The 12248-nt window shown below is 35.9% G+C and overlaps 1 protein-coding gene across 1 annotated transcript in view; it reads left to right on the top strand.

Moving 5' to 3' along the window:
* LOC149843652 (uncharacterized) overlaps positions 1-12248 on the top strand; it is a 44622-nt gene that overhangs the window by 28150 nt on the left and 4224 nt on the right. The window lies entirely within an intron of this gene.

Here is a 12248-nt window from a genome sequence, read left to right as displayed (position 1 = left end):
AGATAATACATATATATATATATATCATGCATATATATATGTATTATCCTTTATATATGTAAAATATATAGGATTACCAGGAATCGTAATACAATTTAACAATAGGTTCTAAAATAAATAGGCCATGTTAACTAAATCCATATGATCAGACCCAGTCAAAATGCATGAGTTATGAGATATTACTCAATGATACCATTTTTTCAAAGTGCACATCCACACCAAAAACTTGTCCTCTCTCTCTCTCTATATATATGTGTGTGTGTGTGACACTAGAATATGAGAACTAGATTGTGAACCGAGAAGCCCCTCCCCCCGATCTTCCTCTAGTTGTTTATGTCTTAATTCGATCGCTTCTCCACTCCATTTTGTTTCAAGCATAGCTAGCTCGTCCCAAATAGAAGATAATTCGGCAAAGTATTCCTGAATAGACATCTCATTTTGTTGGAGGGTCAATGCCCTTTTTGGAGATAGTACTTGTGAGTCAAATCTCTTGAAGTATAAATTTTCTCAAGATATATCCAAGCTTCGGAAGCTTTTTTGAACTTAATGATGTTGGCGTTTATCTTGGTTTCAACGGATGAAAAAATCCAATATAATATCTTGAAGTTTTTCATCTTCCATTCGTCATGCTTTCTTGAATACTCTTCCAGAGCCTTTTGCCTTTCTTCCCTTTCAAGGATTTTAATATCCCCCTTTTCAACGATTGTAATTTTTGGTTCGGGTTCCGGTATCGAACCTTGAACATACCCCCAAAGCCCCTTTCCTTTAATATAAGCTTCCATATTACCGGCCCAAACATGATAATTTGAACCATTAAGTTTGAACCCAAGGGAGAAGTGAGAGTCCTTTTCGCCCATTAGAGAGTATAGAAGTAAAAAATAACACGTACCTCAAAAGATTTTCAAGTCTTTCTTGACAAAAGGGGCTTCTAAAATATTGCCCGAAGAAGATGAATCACCTCAAGCTCCAATAGCTTGAAGGCACATTTTTCGAGGCACTCAAAAATGAAGAAATGCACAATCCTCCTTTAACGAGGCTCTGATACCATGTGAAAGTATCTCTAACAAGATACTGGGATTGATAATAAACTCGACACACATGCACGATAAGAACTCTTTAGAACACATGCACAAAAGCACAAACTACCAAATCTCACAAATGCACAATGGCATAAAAAATATTGGAGAAACTTTATTGAGCACTTGGGCTTTGATTCAAAGCCATAAGAAATACAAAGGGGAGAACCCCTATTTATAACAACACAAAAGGAGCCTTGGGGGGCTCCATTCATAGACGTTGGAGCCCTTCCAACGGTCACAAATGTGACCGTTGGAGGGGCCCAACGTCTATTTGAGTGGGCCCCCAAGGTACCTTTTAGGTACTAATTAAAAAGAAAATAAAAAATAAAGAAAAAGAAAGAACAAAAATAATTACAATCACATTCGTAAATTGAATGTGCGTAAAATAGTAGAAATGACTAAACTACCCCTATGACTAAAATAAGGTTATATATATTTTACATATATAAATAGATAATACATATATATATATCATGCATATATATATATGTATTATCCTTTATATATGTAAAATATATAGGATTACCAGGATTCATAATACAATTTAACAATAGGTTCTAAAATAAATAGACCATGTTAACTAAATCCATATGATCAGATGCAGTCAAAATGCATGAGTTATGAGATATTACTCAATGATACCATTTTTTCAAAGTGCACATCCACACCAAAAACTTGTCCTCTCTCTCTATATATATATGTGTGTGTGTGACACTAGAATATGAGAACTAGATTGTGAACCGAGAAGCCCCTCCCCCCGATCTTCCTCTGGTTGTTTATGTCTTAATTCGATCGCTTCTCCACTCCATTTTGGTTCAAGCATAGCTAGCTCGTCCCAAATAGAAGATAATTCGGCAAAGTATTCCTGAATAGACATCTCATTTTGTTGGAGGGTCAATGCCCTTTTTGGAGATAGTACTTGTGAGTCAAATCTCTTGAAGTATAAATTTTCTCAAGATATATCCAAGCTTCGGAAGCTTTTTTGAACTTAGTGATGTTGGCGTTTATCTTGGTTTCAACGGATGAAAAAATCCAAGATAATATCTTGAGGTTTTTCATCTTCCATTCGTCATGCTTTCTTGAATACTCTTCCAGAGCCTTTTGCCTTTCTTCCCCTTCAAGGATTTTAATATCCCCCTTTTCAACGATTGTAATTTTTGGTTCGGGTTCCGGTATCGAACCTTGAACATACCCCCAAAGCCCCTTTCCTTTAATATAGGCTTCCATATTACCGTCCCAAACATGATAATTTGAACCATTAAGTTTGAACCCAAGGGAGAAGTGAGAGTCCTTTTCGCCCATTAGAGAGTATAGAAGTAAAAAATAACACGTACCTCAGAAGATTTTCAAGTCTTTCTTGACAAAAGGGGCTTCTAAAATATTGCCCGAAGAAGATGAATCACTTCAAGCTCCAATAGCTTGAAGGCACATTTTTCGAGGCACTCAAAAATGAAGAAATGCACAATCCTCCTTTAACGAGGCTCTGATACCATGTGAAAGTATCTCTAACAAGATACTGGGATTGATAATAAACTCGACACACATGCACGATAAGAACTCTTTAGAACACATGCACAAAAGCACAAACTACCAAATCTCACAAATGCACAATGGCATAAAAAATATTGGAGAAACTTTATTGAGCACTTGGGCTTTGATTCAAAGCCATAAGAAATACAAAGGGGAGAACCCCTATTTATAACAACACAAAAGGAGCCTTGGGGGGCTCCATGAAATGAAATGGGGATCTTCGAAACACGAGCTTTGATTAACAAGAGCAAGTGTCAAGAATGACACTAAAGCATAACCCTTAAAAAGGGTATAACTGGAAACAAAATAAAAATAAAAATGTATTCTTTATTGATATGAAAAACCAATTGCTTAAGAAGCATTGGAGTGAAATACAAGAGGGGCTGCACCCCTTTATATACACAGCTGAAAGAGGACTCAATAGAGCTGTTGGACACAGTCCAACAGCTCTATTTAGAGCTGTTGGAATGTGTCAGTCCAACAGCTCTATTAAGAGCTGTTGGACTGTGTCAGTCCAACAGCTCTATTGCTAGTCAAGTCTGGACAGGACTTGACTAGCAACAGTCATTCTAGTTCAAACTGAACTAGATGACATAAAGACAAAAAATAAAAATAAAGGAAAAAAAATACAGAAAAGAAAGAAATTAAAAATGTATTTATATATATATATATAATAATATAATAATATAATATTATTATATATACATATATGTACAGTTTTACATTTTAACACTCCCCCTCAAACTTACGGTACAATGAGCGAAAGTTTGTCTAAGAGAAAGTGAAATCGGGGAGCAGCGAGTGGCTTTGTAAAGAGGTCTGCTAACTGATATTCTGAAGTGACATATGGCAGATCAATTATCCCGTGTAGATATTCCTCTCTGACGTAGTGACAATCCATTTCGATGTGTTTGGTGCGTTCGTGGAATGTTCTGTTACTGGCAATGTAGATCGCACTTTTGTTGTCACAACACATTTGTGAAGCCTTTGTTGCTTCAACTCCCATGTCAGCAAGCAGTCGTCGGAGCCAAACTACTTCCATGGTCGTGGTTGCCATGGCTCTGTATTCAGCTTCGGTGGATGAGAGATATACCTTCTGCTGCTTTTTACACCTCCACGAGATTAATGATTCCCCTAAAAAGACACAAAAGCCAGTGGTTGAGTGTCTGTTTTTGGGATCACCTCCCCAATCAGCATCAGTATATGCAATTAAATCAAGAGAAGATGAGGAAGATAAGAAAAGTCCTCGTGAAAGAGAGGACTTGATGTATCTGATAATACGCATGACTGCTCCCATATGAACAGAAGTAGGAGCATGTTGAAATTGACTTGCTGTATGAACAGCATGTGCTATATCTGGTCTGGTAATGGATAGATAGGAAAGTGCCCCGACAAGCTGTCTGTAAGGAGTAGGGTCTGCAAGAAGTTCTCCATCATCAATCTTCATTTTAACATTAACAACTTCTGGAGTGTCAACTTTCTTATCATCAGTAATACCAGACCTGAAAACAATATCAAAAGCAAATTTAGTCTGAGATAATAAATATCCTCTAGGAGAATAAGCAACTTCAATGCCTAAAAAATATCTCAACAAGCCCAAATCAGTCATTTCAAAATGAGATTTAAGAAGTGTTTTGATTGTTTCAACTCCCTGTTTATCGCTTCCGGTGATGATCATATCATCCACATAGAGAAGAAGCACAATGATCCCTGCATCAGAATTCTTAATAAACAAAGCAGTGTCAGTTAAACAGAATTGAAAACCAATATCAATCATAACACGACTAAACCTATCATACCAAGCTTTTGGTGCTTGTTTAAGTCCATAAAGAGCTTTTTCTAAGCGAAGGACTTTACCCTTAGGAATACTTAGACCAGGAGGGGGTTCCATATATACTTCTTCAACTAGCTTTCCATTTAAAAAAGCATTTTTGACATCCATTTGAAAAATAGACCATTTTTTGATAGAAGCTAAGGCAATTAAGGTTCGGACAGTAGTCATACGAGCCACCGGAGCAAAGGTTTCTTCATAATCAATCCCATATTCTTGGGCATAACCTTTGGCTACTAAACGGGCTTTATATCTTTCAAGAGTACCATCACTCTTGGTTTTAATTTTATAAACCCATCGACATCCTATAGTTTTCTTCCCTGGAGGAAGATCTTGAATATTCCATGTAGAAGCCTTTTGAAGTGCATCTAATTCAGCTTTCATGGCTTCTATCCATTTGATATCATTTTTTGCTTGAAAATATGTGGATGGTTCTTCATATGAGTGAATTAATGCAATAACTGCCCTATATGTGGGTGAGAAAGACTCGTATGATACAAACTTTTCTGGAGGCCTCGAGATTCGGGATGATTGTCTAGTTGGAATGTTAGAATATTTCTCAAGTGCACATGGAGTATTAGACTCTTGTCGCCCGGAATATTGAATACTAGTATTTCTATGAACTTCTTCATTTTCAACATTAAGATCAATAATTCTTTGATCATCATCAAAGTTACAATCAAGGTCATATTCATCAGATGTTGATGTTAGATCTAGCAAAAAGGAGTACTCAGTGACGTCTTTTAATTTTCTAAAATCAAAGAAGCTCTCCTTTTCAAGAAAGGAAACATTTCTAGACACATATAGTTTATTATTTTTGAAGTCAAAACATCTATAACCTTTCTGGTTTTCAGCATATCCTAAAAAGTCTCAGGGAATCGCACGAGGGGAAAGTTTATCATTTTTGTCAGTAAATATGAAACATTTGCACCCAAATATTCTTAATCTAGAGTAGTCTGGAGAAATGTTCATAAGTTTTTCAATGGGAGTGATATTTTGTAACGAAGAAGATGGCATCCTATTAATGAGATAGGTGGCAGTTAAGGCAGCTTCTGCCCAAAAGTCTTTAGGGACTTGATTTGCTATTAATAAAGTTCTAGTGGTTTCTATAATATGACGATGTTTTCGTTCTGCCAGTCCATTTTGTTGAGGTGTATAAGGACAAGATCTTTGATGTGTGATGCCATGCAATTTAAGATAATTTTGAAAATCTGTGGATAAAAACTCTCCCCCTGAATCTGTGCGAAAAATAGTAATATCATTTTGAAATTTGTTTTTAACCATATTATGAAAAGTTTGAAAGTATGAAAATACTTCAGACTTATGTTTGAGAAAGTACATCCACGTATGTCGGGAGAAATCATCGACAAAAATAACATAGTAAACAAATCCTCCTTTAGAAATTACTGGTGCAGGACCCCAAACATCCGAGTGTATTAATTTAAGTGGTCTTGAAGAGAAAAATGTTCTGTTCTGAAATGGTAATCTTTTCATTTTGCCGAGAATACAATCTTTACAATCAAATGATTCAGAGTTACAAAATTTCCCTAGATTTGGAAAATGTTGGATTTTGGCTATATGTGGGTGACCAAGTCTCTTATGCCACAGTTCCAACTCTATTTTTTGAATATTATAACAAAAAGCTTTCTTCGGCATTTCCAAAAAATCCATGTAATAGAGTCCTCCTTCTCTATGGCCTTCCCCAATCAGCTTGCCTGACTGGCGATCCTGTACCCAACAACCATGAGAAGAAAAAGAAATATTACACCCATAATCAGAAATTTGAGATACAGATAAAAGATTTAAATTTAATTTGGGAACATGTCTAATTTCTGGAATAAAAATTTTTTTTGTTTTATAAATTTTTTCAAAATCTCCTATTCCTTCTATTTCAAGAGAAGTCCCATCAGCAGTAAAGACCTTTGACACACTTGTTTTATTTTTAACACATTTGGATAGACTTTGATTATTTGGGGTCATATGAAAAGATGCACCAGAGTCAAGAAGCCAAGAAGTTTTACCTAAATCAGGAAAAGATGAGGCTGCTGCGCCGGTTGAAGCTTCAGATGAGGAAGAGGCACCTTTGATGAGAGGCTGAAGGATCTCCATTAGTTGGGCCAGGGAAACTGGTGCATCCTGATCTTTAGGCTCCGATCCAGCAATTGCAGCTCTTTTTTCTCTCAGCTCCTTAAGTTTGGGACATTGTGGCCTGTAGTGTCCCGGTTCATGACAGTGATGACAAATAACTTTCTTCTTATCATAGTCACCATTTTGTCGGTTAAAGTGAGGAGGCCTATATGATCGAACATGATTCTCTGGTCTAGACACGGCTAAAACAGAATCATCTTCAATTTTTAAAGAACCTTTCCGGAGACGATTTTCTTCCATTGTTAACTCTTCAATAGTTTCAACAATAGAAGGAATTTTTCCCCGGTGAAGTAGGGCCGATTTAGTGGTTTCAAATTCCGGCCTTAATCCAGTGATAAACTGGTAAAAATGTTCAACATCGAGTTGTTTCTGACGAAGCTCGATGTCTTCGGCACAATGCCACTTTGGTTCTAAAAGGGAAAGTTCTTCCCAAAGTTCGGACAACCCATTGTAATATTCACGAATAGTTTTGTCTCCTTGTGTCATCATTCGAACTTTTTCTTGGAGGTTGCACACGTGTGCAATATCTTTAAGGGAATACATATTCTTAAGGTATTCCCATGCCTTATCGACATGATCAAATTTGGCAAGACTTGAGCATTTTTTAATGTCAACGCTATTGATAAGCCATGACATTATCTTCGCATGAGATATTCTCCATTCTTTCCATTTCTTCTCGTATGAGGCAATAGCCGTGATTTTCTCTTCTTCCGATAGAGGGACGTCTTTATCTCCCTCCTTTTTAGTAAGAGATAGCTTAGGTTCCGAATCGGAACCATCCACAATCCCCCATAAGCCTTTTCTCCATATATGGTGCTTCATGATTGAAGCCCATGTTACATAGTTCGTATCGCTTAGTTTCATAGGCATGATGGTGACTTTATCATTGTCATCCATCGATTACAAGGAGAGAAAGAATAGGGATAGAAGAGAAACAAGAAGGAAAATGAGAAAGAAAGAAAAAAAAACAATACAACAAGATGTGAAATCTTCTTCAATGAAGTGATAAAACACTTCTCTTCAAGTGGCGAACACTTTTGCAAACGGGCACGGAAACCGAGGCAGCTTTTCCTCAAGATTTAGTACTTCCGCGGCTATGATACCATGAAATGAAATGGGGATCTTCGAAACACGAGCTTTGATTAACAAGAGCAAGTGTCAAGAATGACACTAAAGCATAACCCTTAAAAAGGGTATAACCGGAAACAAAATAAAAATAAAAATGTATTCTTTATTGATATGAAAAACCAATTGCTTAAGAAGCATTGGAGTGAAATACAAGAGGGGCTGCACCCCTTTATATACACAGCTGAAAGAGGACTCAATAGAGCTGTTGGGCACAGTCCAACAGCTCTATTTAGAGCTGTTGGAATGTGTCAGTCCAACAGCTCTATTAAGAGTAGAGCTGTTGGACTGTGTCAGTCCAACAGCTCTATTGCTAGTCAAGTCTGGACAGGACTTGACTAGCAACAGTCATTCTAGTTCAAACTGAACTAGATGACATAAAGACAAAAAATAAAAATAAAGGAAAAAAAATACAGAAAAGAAAGAAATTAAAAATGTATTTATATATATATAATAATATAATATTATTATATATACATATATGTACAGTTTTACATTTTAACACTCCATTCATAGACGTTGGAGCCCTTCCAACGGTCACAAATGTGACCGTTGGAGGGGCCCAACGTCTATTTGAGTGGGCCCCCAAGGTACCTTTTAGGTACTAATTAAAAAGAAAATAAAAAATAAAGAAAAAGAAAGAACAAAAATAATTACAATCACATTCGTAAATTGAATGTGCGTAAAACAGTAGAAATGACTAAACTACCCCTATGACTAAAATAAGGTTATATATATTTTACATATATAAATAGATAATACATATATATATATATATATCATGCATATATATATGTATTATCCTTTATATATGTAAAATATATAGGATTACCAGGATTCGTAATACAATTTAACAATAGGTTCTAAAATAAATAGACCATGTTAACTAAATCCATATGATCAGACGCAGTCAAAATGCATGAGTTATGAGATATTACTCAATGATACCATTTTTTCAAAGTGCACATCCACACCAAAAACTTGTCCTCTCTCTCTCTATATATATATGTGTGTGTGTGTGACACTAGAATATGAGAACTAGATTGTGAACCGAGAAGCCCCTCCCCCCGATCTTCCTCTAGTTGTTTATGTCTTAATTCGATCGCTTCTTCACTCCATTTTGGTTCAAGCATAGCTAGCTCGTCCCAAATAGAAGATAATTCGGCAAAGTATTCCCGAATAGACATCTCATTTTGTTGGAGGGTCAATGCCCTTTTTGGAGATAGTACTTGTGAGTCAAATCTCTTGAAGTATAAATTTTCTCAAGATATATCCAAGCTTCGGAAGCTTTTTTGAACTTAATGATGTTGGCGTTTATCTTGGTTTCAACGGATGAAAAAATCCAAGATAATATCTTGAAGTTTTTCATCTTCCATTCGTCATGCTTTCTTGAATACTCTTCCAGAGCCTTTTGCCTTTCTTCCCCTTCAAGGATTTTAATATCCCCCTTTTCAACGATTGTAATTTTTGGTTCGGGTTCCGGTATCGAACCTTGAACATACCCCCAAAGCCCCTTTCCTTTAATATAAGCTTCCATATTACCGGCCCAAACATGATAATTTGAACCATTAAGTTTGAACCTAAGGGAGAAGTGAGAGTCCTTTTCGCCCATTAGAGAGTATAGAAGTAAAAAATAACACGTACCTCAAAAGATTTTCAAGTCTTTCTTGACAAAAGGGGCTTCTAAAATATTGCCCGAAGAAGATGAATCACTTCAAGCTCCAATAGCTTGAAGGCACATTTTTCGAGGCACTCAAAAATGAAGAAATGCACAATCCTCCTTTAACGAGGCTCTGATACCATGTGAAAGTATCTCTAACAAGATACTGGGATTGATAATAAACTCGACACACATGCACGATAAGAACTCTTTAGAACACATGCACAAAAGCACAAACTACCAAATCTCACAAATGCACAATGGCATAAAAAATATTGGAGAAACTTTATTGAGCACTTGGGCTTTGATTCAAAGCCATAAGAAATACAAAGGGGAGAACCCCTATTTATAACAACACAAAAGGAGCCTTGGGGGGCTCCATTCATAGACGTTGGAGCCCTTCCAACGGTCACAAATGTGACCGTTGGAGGGGCCCAACGTCTATTTGAGTGCCCCCCAAGGTACCTTTTAGGTACTAATTAAAAAGAAAATAAAAAATAAAGAAAAAGAAAGAACAAAAATAATTACAATCACATTCGTAAATTGAATGTGCGTAAAACAGTAGAAATGGCTAAACTACCCCTATGACTAAAATAAGGTTATATATATTTTACATATATAAATAGATAATACATATATATATATATATATATATCATGCATATATATATGTATTATCCTTTATATATGTAAAATATATAGGATTACCAGGATTCGTAATACAATTTAACAATCGGTTCTAAAATAAATAGACCATGTTAACTAAATCCATATGATCAGACGCAGTCAAAATGCATGAGTTATGAGATATTACTCAATGATACCATTTTTTCAAAGTGCACATCCACACCAAAAACTTGTCCTCTCTCTCTCTCTATATATATGTGTGTGTGTGTGTGCCACTAGAATATGAGAACTAGATTGTGAACCGAGAAGCCCCCCGTCCTTTAAATCTGACTGTACGGATGTGATCTACAAGCTTGCTTTTAAAGGGCCCAGATCTTGAATCATCTGATTGCAATACGTAAGCAGTATTTTTTAAGGCTTGAAAATAGATGACTCAGAATTTTCATAAATAGTCAAGCATCCCAAAACCATGTTTTTTGACAAAAAAAAAGCATGATCCAACAGTGGATTCCTAGCAAATGGACCATGCTGAACACATCTGCAGGGTCGGATTTGTCAAAAAAAAAAAAACATAAAAAATGCTAGTTCACACTCTTGTTCTCATATTCTAGTGTATATATAAAAACAAATAGAAGTGCACAATCATGCTCCATTTCATCAAGTGCTTTCGACAGCTGTGATTCAAAGGGGCTTGATCCTTGCCTGTTACTCATCTCATCAACATTAGAAAATTGTTTATTTGGTATGCCAAACTTATATGATAAGCCTATGAGGCTATGAATTTTTCATATGTAGTCATGAAAGATATTCCTGTTGTTACTTTCTTATATACCTTGACTTGATTAAGCATTTGATCTTTGTTATTATTATTTTTTAATAGTTTGCAGTTAGCAAGAATGTCAGACTAGCATGCGCTGTGTTGCTGTTATTGTTATATACTATCTTGAGGCTTTAGAAAGATGTATACATTTAAAATTTACAAGTGATTTTCCATGTGACTTGCTACTTTTTATTTGCATAATGTATCAAAGATGAGAGATAGGAAATCGAGGGATTTGAGTATGGTTAGATGTATCAAAGATGAAATGCAAAGGGTTTTAGTCAAAGATGAGGAGATTAAGGAGAGATGGAAAAATTATTTTGATAAGCTATTTAATGAAAGTCATGCTCAAGATCTTGAAGACTTCTCCATTCCTTTTCATGAGATGAATCATGATTTCATGCGCAAGATTCAAAAGAAAGAAATTGCTGAGGCTTTGAAGAAAATGAAATCAAGAAGGGCAGTTGGCCCAGATGGTATACCTATCGAGGCTTGGAAATGCTTGGGAGAGAAAGGTTTAGAATGATTGACAAATCTTTTTAACAAGATTGACAAATCCTTTTAACAAGATTTGGCGGACAAATAAGATGCCTAATGAGTGGAGGAAGAGTACTTTGGTGCCTCTATATAAGAATAAGGGTGATATACAATATTGCACAAACTATCGTGGTATAAAACTCATGAGTCATACTATGAAACTTTGGGAGAGGGTGATTGAGTCTAGGTTGAGGAAGGTTGTCATGATATCGGAGAATCAATTTGGTTTTATGCCTGGAAGATCAACTATGGAAGCTATACATCTTCTTAGACAACTTATTGAGAGAAATAAAGAGAGGAACAAAGATTTGCATATGGTTTTTATTGATTTGGAGAAGGCTTACGATAGAGTACCTAGGGACGTTCTCTGGTGGACAATGATGAAGACATGTGTTCCTCTCAAGTACATTAGTATAATTAAAGATATGTATGAAGGAGTAGTAACCAATGTTCGCACTTGTGGAGGGGTGATAACCAATTTTCCTATAACGGTTGGGTTACATCAAGGATCTGCTTTAAGCCCTTTCCTATTTGCTATAGTGATGGATGAACTTACGAGATCAATTCAAGAAAATGTGCCGTGGTGTATGTTGTTTGTTGATGATATTGTTTTGATTGATGAGTCTAGAGCTGGGGTTAATGCTAAGTTAGAATTATGGAGACAGACATTGGAAGCAAGATGTTTTAAGTTGAGTAAGAGTAAGACAGAATACATGAAATGTTGGTTTAGTAAGCAACGAAGTAGTGATGGGAGTGTAGTGAAGCTTGGTAAGTAAGAAATACCTGTGGATGATTGTTTCAAATATTTGGGATCTATCATTCAAAAGTATGGAGAAATTGATGGGGATGTAAATCATAGGATAAAGGTTGGGTGGATGAAATGGAAAAGTGC

This window comes from Nuphar pumila, chromosome 3, assembly GCF_984573655.1.
Source record: "Nuphar pumila chromosome 3, dmNupPumi1.hap1.1, whole genome shotgun sequence".
In the NCBI taxonomy this organism is placed as follows: domain Eukaryota; kingdom Viridiplantae; phylum Streptophyta; class Magnoliopsida; order Nymphaeales; family Nymphaeaceae; genus Nuphar; species Nuphar pumila.
Note: the sequence above shows the minus strand (reverse complement) of the source record. Positions and strands in the feature narration are given on the sequence as shown.